The following is a 7,205-nucleotide window of genomic DNA, read 5'->3' on the forward strand; positions in this document are numbered from 1 at the left end:
AGCGACTAAAATAATCTATATATAATGAGTACAGTAAGGATGTTTCACATAATAACACCAACATTTATAGGCACATTTGTATACATACCGACGAGGTTCACAGCGACTCAAATAAAATAGAACCACGAACGGGTCTTCGCCCATGCGCACATCTACCCTGTACCGTGTTGAAAGCAAATTCCTCCTTCATCATACACTCAAATGTAAATCTTAACAGCTATAGCCTATGTACACCCACGCTCTAAACCCAATAAATCACACCTGCATATACAAATAATTACACATCACGTTACAAAGCCCAAACTAAGTAAAATAAAATAAAGGTAATTAAAATGCAAATGACGCAAGAAATGTGATGCACTTTCCCACCGCTAGAGTGCATCACTGTTCCACACACAGTCAACATCTATTATTTCCAAAGGAAAACCGCACAATCACACTTGGTTTATGAATTTACAAGCTGACAATGAACATGCTAGTATGTTGCATTGTATGTAGTCATAGCACGTCATAGTACATATGTATAGCATAGTATATAGTATATATGTATAGTTTATATGTATAGTTTCATTATATAGATATTGCACTGTTACGTCCTTAGCTTACGCATGTTTCATGATAAATGCTTTTTATATATGTGATGTATTCCCATGCTTTTTTTGTTCTTGCTTAATGTAAATCACTCTGGATTAAGAGCATCTGCTAAATGCCTAAATTGTAAATTGTGTGGGATACACTCATGACAAATGTGACAAATCTCTGCCAAACGTTCTGTTGCTATTGAATTGTTTTGAGCGTCCAAACGTATAAAGGTTAATGTCTGAATCATCCAAAGGTAAAATGAAGTGTTACCACTTACCATAGAGAAATAATCTACTAAATATATACAAAAAGATGCAGAAGAAACTAGATTGTGATGGTCTTTAATAATTCATATTGATATCGAGCATCGCAGTGCACATATCAAGTGAACCGGAAGAGAATTTCCCATTAATTTTCCCATAGACATTTCTTATGTATTTAGGTATTTAAACCTCGGAGAAAGCCAATTCGGATGGTGACAAATAATGACAATAAACAAAAACATTCGGGCCGAACAAATTAGAAGAAAAAAAGGGATGGGTACAATACTTATTTCTTACTTATTTCTAATATTTTTTCCGGCCCAACATTTGTTGTTCATGGTCATGATTCGGATTGTCACCATCCGAGTTGGCTTTTTCCGAGGCTTAAAAGGTATTTAAAGGAGCATTCAGTGATTTGGGTGATTTGGAAAACCACCCAGTCCGCCCCGGTAACAAAATGTGCACATGCACTCGCTCTACAGTGGGGGGAAGTGCAACAGCATGTGCACCAAGGCCCGCCCCCACACATGATTGGAGGAAGGCCCCTCTCATCCTGATTGGATGAAGGCTTTGCCACCCGCCACCAAAACTGAAACTAGGGTTTTTTGACCCCAGGGGCTCACTGGGGACAGGGAGGAACTCCTTATATGGTCAGCACACTCTATATTAGGGAGTTTTATCAAAAAAAAAAGGAAAAATAAGTGATATTTGAATGAAGCGAAATCACTGAATATACCTTTAAAGGTATATTTAGTGATTTCACTTAATTCAAATATCACTTATTTTTTCTTATTTTTTTGTTAATCTTTAGTGGATTACAGTATAACCCTAACATATAGAGACAAGCTAAAGTTGCCTTATATGTGTGCTTTTGCCTAAGAACTAAATCTAAAGTTACTATGTTTAGTGACCCTGTCTAATACCTAACCACTGAGTGGTGCAGAGATTTGTTAAACTATCTAAAAATCACAGATATATATAATATCAGAGACAGAGTGACATGTGGTTCCACCAATCCAGCCACACAGCAACCTGTTGAAGAAGTGATTATCTTCTACCTGCAGTGCTGCACTAATCAAGCCCAATTGAAATGAGTCAGTTCAGCTGTTGAGGTTAGAGACAGAAAAAAAGCCGCACAGCACATGAGAAGAGCACAGAACAGAGAGAGGAAAAGTGTGATTCTAGAAGTGTTTTATGAGTACAAACCACAACAAAGCAAGGTAACTCACCACATCTTATGAGTTAATTTAAGAGCAACAAATAATTGGAAGTTACTTTGGTTTTTGATGAGTGGTGTTGTTTATTTCTAGAAACCATTGTGGATTCACTGGGGCAGCCATTGCATTGTTTGTGCCCAGCCTGTTTCACACAGAATCGGTGAGACAGTTCATTTATTTTCAATGAAGGGATATTGTTGTTATTTTTGCACTTTGCAAGTGAACACTTTGAGAGTGTAATACTACTAAGAATAAGTTTATGTTTGTTTACTAAATGGATGTAATCCATTTCATGATGCACCTTATACAAGAGTGTACTGATGTTCATGTGAAGATGTTTTTTGTTTAAAATACATAATGTTGAAAGAAAGTATGTACAAAGGTTAAAAAGTGTTGCATACAGTATTTGTTTTAATTTAAAAAAAGTTCATGTAATGCATATTTCATGGTTAAAAACTTTAGTTTTTAACCATGAACCAGTTGATACTTTGATACTGATTAGAATTATCTGACACCGTCTGATGACAGGTCAGGTTTTTTGTTGGATTGGATCGTTTTCCAGTTGACCATTCCGATAGATGGTGAGCTTCCCACCAGGATCTAGAGGTTGATCGACAGCGAGTATTCCCCCATACTCTGGTGACCACTGGACAGATACCACTGCACTCTACGGTGTGGTAGGCCTAATCTGCAGACTCCCCCACTCTCATCTGCAGTAATCCCAATTCCCCCTCTCTCCCTTTGCGCACACGTATGCACACACATTCCCCTGGAACTGGAACTCTGATACTTACAGTTTTGGAAACCATATGGAACTTTGACACATATACTGATACATACCTGGATGGTTTATCCTTGGAACTCAGAACCATAACACGTATACTGATTTTGCATACTTACCTTACCTTGTTCATCATTGGGAGAACAGTGACTGAGTTTTTTCCATATTGTATGTTTGTTTGTTTATTGTTTTTCAATATAACTGCCAGCAATCATTTAACATTTAACCTCCTTGTGTCTGAGTCTCATTTAAGCACTCCCCATAGCTCCAGCAGTCGAACCTACACAATAACTAGTCCAGATTTTGCTATAGTGCCTTATAGGTGCTACAAGCTACTCACAGAAGTGTCACTCGCCCCCGTTTGGCACATGTTGGTATTACACATGATTTGTATAAATGCAATAATATCAAACAATTACAATTTCTAAAACAAAAATACAATTTTTATTAGGACTCCCACCCCTGGGTCCTGGGACCCACTGCAGACCTAACATCACTGTGGTACATTCTGTTTCCTAGACGGGCTCTCTACCCATTCAGCTATGGCTGTCCCTCTCTAAGGAAGGACAATATCAGTCACTAGAACCAGGGATGGGTGTTTTCTGTTTAAATGGAGTTTGAACTTACAATGGACTTGATACAAATTAATATAAAATATCTAAATACTGAATCGAGCTGATTAAAAACTGTCCAGAGTGTTCACAAAAAGCCAGAGTAGACGATAACATTACCCACAATTATTTTGAAAGTGAAATATCCCTTTATGTTAAGTACAGTAAGTAAACAAAACAGCACATACCTATACGGTACAACTTTACTGCAGGTTGCATCTTTGCATCAAACAGTCCACGTCTCTGGTCCACCTCTGGCTGTTCCTCTGACACCGTTGAATGTCTTTTGGAGGCCATCTCTCTAGATACTGTAGACCTCTCCCTGTGGTGCTCTGTGGAAATCACCAGTAGAAACAACTTGTACTTATCATTCAATAAAGGTTTACTGAACAACTGAACAACCAGGAATAGTCTGGTGACCACCGGAGAGACGGGTGACAGCCGGAATGTAGATGGCACCCGGGATCAGTATGGGTTGGCACCCCAGCCTGTGTCTTCCGTGAGGAGGAAGCCCAACAACCCCGCGGTGAGGCCTTTAGGAGGGCCATTCAAGCTGCATACGGACGTTTCTACTCTGCCACAATGTTATGTTTCCCACACACACGGGCATATGCAAAAGATAAAGATGCTCACAAACAGTGTATTTGTGTAGGCTAGTCGTTAAGCTGCAGGAGGACGTTTGTTAGCAGCTCAACCAAACCAAAACAAACGTCCCAACATAGATAAAAGTAATTACTCACCCACTGCTGCAGGTTCCATAAGTAATCCCAGTGTTGTTCAAGATGCATGGTTTTCATATTGTAAATAATTAATAACTTTGGGAAAGTGTCATAGTAGCTTGTTTACAACTGAAACAGACTTCCTGTGCACTGACTTCCTCTTCAAAATAAGAGCCACGTGTAATGATTAGTCAACACTAGTTTTACTTCTAAGTCTACTTACAGAACGTTAACCACATTTGAGTTATTTTTGAAGGCCTGTCAGATTTCTCTACATAACTGTCTCAGCTGTTTGTGCACAAATGCGCCTTGCATGCCTTTGAGCTACCGCGCAGAAAACATTTTGACCACGTATGCGCACTGGCGTACCGGTTGTGCCCCCCTGATTATTAATAACATCTAAACATGTAACATGTAAACACAACATGAACATAGTACTCTTATTATGCATATCGCATTCTCGCTGAGATATATTTGAGTTAAAAAAAGAAAAAAAGAAAAAAAAGAGATTTAAAAACCGAATGGTTTAAGCCCATTAATTAAGATTCAAGTGCCAACCCTAACGAGCGAACGTTCGAACCCTGAATGTTTGGGGACAGCCTTACATGTCTCATGCTTAAAATGGTCTCAACTTTCCCCTTGAGAAAAAAACCCTAAATAAAACATTCCGATAAAAACGAATGGTAAATTAATGAACCATATGAATAAAAGTTTTTTTAAAACGTAATTTAAAAGATTACAAGTGACGAGAAAATACTATAATTGTCGGAGGAAATGACTGATTTACATGCACTCCCGATGGACAGGAAGAAAACACTTGGGTGATATCCCAACAGGAAGTCCCCCTTAGTCCCGCCTCCTACATTGTGCAAGTGAATAATTGGTTTGTGCAGGGCGACCAGGAGGATTTATTAAAGACTTGTGTATTTTGGGAAGTGTGTAGAAAACGGGTCTAATAGGATGTTGGCAAAATAGAAAATCATATTCGGATTTTGTAATCCACCCTTTCTCTTTTGCGCTGTCTAAATAGGAAGTTAACAGTCTGATCGCTATTAAGTTTCCGATAGAACTGCGTGTTAGACAACTGAGAAATAATTTCTGATTTATAATTCACAACATCTTGTATTACAATAGCGCCCCCCTTATCAGCCGGTTTAATTACAATATCTTTTTCATTTACCAGGCTGAGTAATGCTTGTCTCTCATCTTTAGACAGATTGTGTGCAATGCGGTAAGGCGTCTCATGCATTTTCATAATGTCTTGTTCTACAATCCTGCAAAAGGTATTGATGGAGGGGTTTGTGACAAAGGGACAAAACGTGCTCTTGCGTTTAAAGTTAGTAGACATGGGTATGGTGGTGTTGGGAGCATCTGCTGTGTTCTTGGCAAAAACGTCTCAGTTTGATTTGTCTGAAGCATTTGAATAGGTCCACTTTTAGACCGAAGGCATTAACACCACTTGAGGGTACGAAAGAAAGTCCCTTTGAGAGCACCTGAAAGTTCTTTTGAAGAAATATCATTACCGTTTCCTCGTGTTGTTGCGTGTCAATGGGCGTTGGCTTTGTTTTGCGCCCAGGCGCGCGTTTGCCTCGTCTGCACCTTTTCTTGGACGGGTGTAATCTCTCCGGCGTGTTGATAAAAAAGTGTTGCTGGAATGTGAGGAGGTTGAATCACTGTCAAGGGTGAAATCACTTTCTCTAGACGAGTCAACTCTGCGCTCATCTTGCCGGCGGTAACGGTTAGAACGGTGCTGCGCTGGTGGAATCGGTGGTGGCTGTGTGTGTCTTGGCGCCTCCGGTGCAGGTCTGTGTGCTTGGTGCTCGGTGGTCCCTTCGTCCCAGTCGTAGACTGCGTTGAGTCTTTTATGTATTGTCCGGTGGATGCATAGTTGTCACCCACAGTTTCTTTAAGTGACTGTACAATAATTTCTGCCTTGGTCTCTTGGGCCTCAGCAGTCATTTCTTTGATGATGAGTAACATTAGGTCGAGGGAGCATTTATTCAAAATGTCTCCCCAACGCTTAACGAAATCAGGGTTTGATTTCCCGAGGGTGGGGGGCTTTTGAATCCTTAGCCCCCTAGGTATCCTCTTATTTCTCCAGTACTCACTAAGCGTGGAGCCGTGCTTTAGGAGTCTGGTTTGTTTTAGATGAAGCTTCTCCAATTACATTTTCATGTCGTCGGAGGAGGAGAGAGCATTGTTCAGATCCAAGTTAGGAAGTAGAATCCTTTCAGCGTCTTCATTCATGTTTGTTTTATAAACGGCATTGACAATGAAGGGAAAATGTACGTCATAATGTTTGTTTGCACCGTTTGTTTTACATCACCTAATCAACATGAGTTCTGTTAGACTTTAATATATTAGCGCCCCTCACTTCACACAGGTGTGATTTTTTTGTCTATATAAGCTCATGTGTAGAATTTTTTGTGCATTTCGTACATTTCGGCCAATAGCAAATAGCCGATCTACCAGCTCACAATACGTCGCGATGCAACTCATTGTGAGCTTGTAGATCGGCTATTTTGTACACATTTTGAACTTGTGACATGGGCCATTCTGCAATATGATTACTTTTACTTTTAGTACTTTAAGTACATTTTGATGCCAATACGGTTGTACTTTTACTCGAGCACTTTGAATACGGGACTTTTACAATACAAAACAATTGAGTATTTTTTCCACCACTGGTCATGCCCAGGTCTGCTATAAAGTAGTAACGCACGATAAAATCTGTAGCATAATTGGAATGGGCCGGATCAGCCATACCAAGTGCCATATCGGTATCGGAACAGTCTAAAAAAAATCTAGATTATACAACGGGTCGTTTCGAGGAAGCAATCTGATTGGTTGAAACAGCCATCTAGCCGTGGTTCAAACGAGCACCACTCCACACCTAATCAAAACAAAGCATTCAGCTGCTCTGTTCTCCCAGAGCGCAGCAAACTCGGTGGCTAGGCTAGCTAGTTACTTGGGACATTTGTGGCCGTAGTGACTACATATGTCATTAAAAAAAAAAAGAAATCAGCCATTCT

At 39.8% G+C, this 7,205-nt stretch overlaps 1 long non-coding RNA gene across 1 annotated transcript; it reads left to right on the plus strand.

The window, feature by feature from the left end:
- Positions 1-1,938: 1,938 nt before the first annotated feature.
- On the plus strand, positions 1,939-2,927 carry LOC306926976. The gene is made up of 3 exons (XR_013790468.1): positions 1,939-2,065; positions 2,156-2,222; positions 2,591-2,927. It is a non-coding gene; the product is annotated as an uncharacterized lncRNA (long non-coding RNA).
- The last annotated feature ends 4,278 nt before the right edge of the window (positions 2,928-7,205 follow it).

The sequence above is a fragment of the Electrona antarctica genome (genome assembly GCF_951216825.1).
Source record: "Electrona antarctica genome assembly, chromosome: 7".
Lineage (NCBI taxonomy): Eukaryota > Metazoa > Chordata > Actinopteri > Myctophiformes > Myctophidae > Electrona > Electrona antarctica.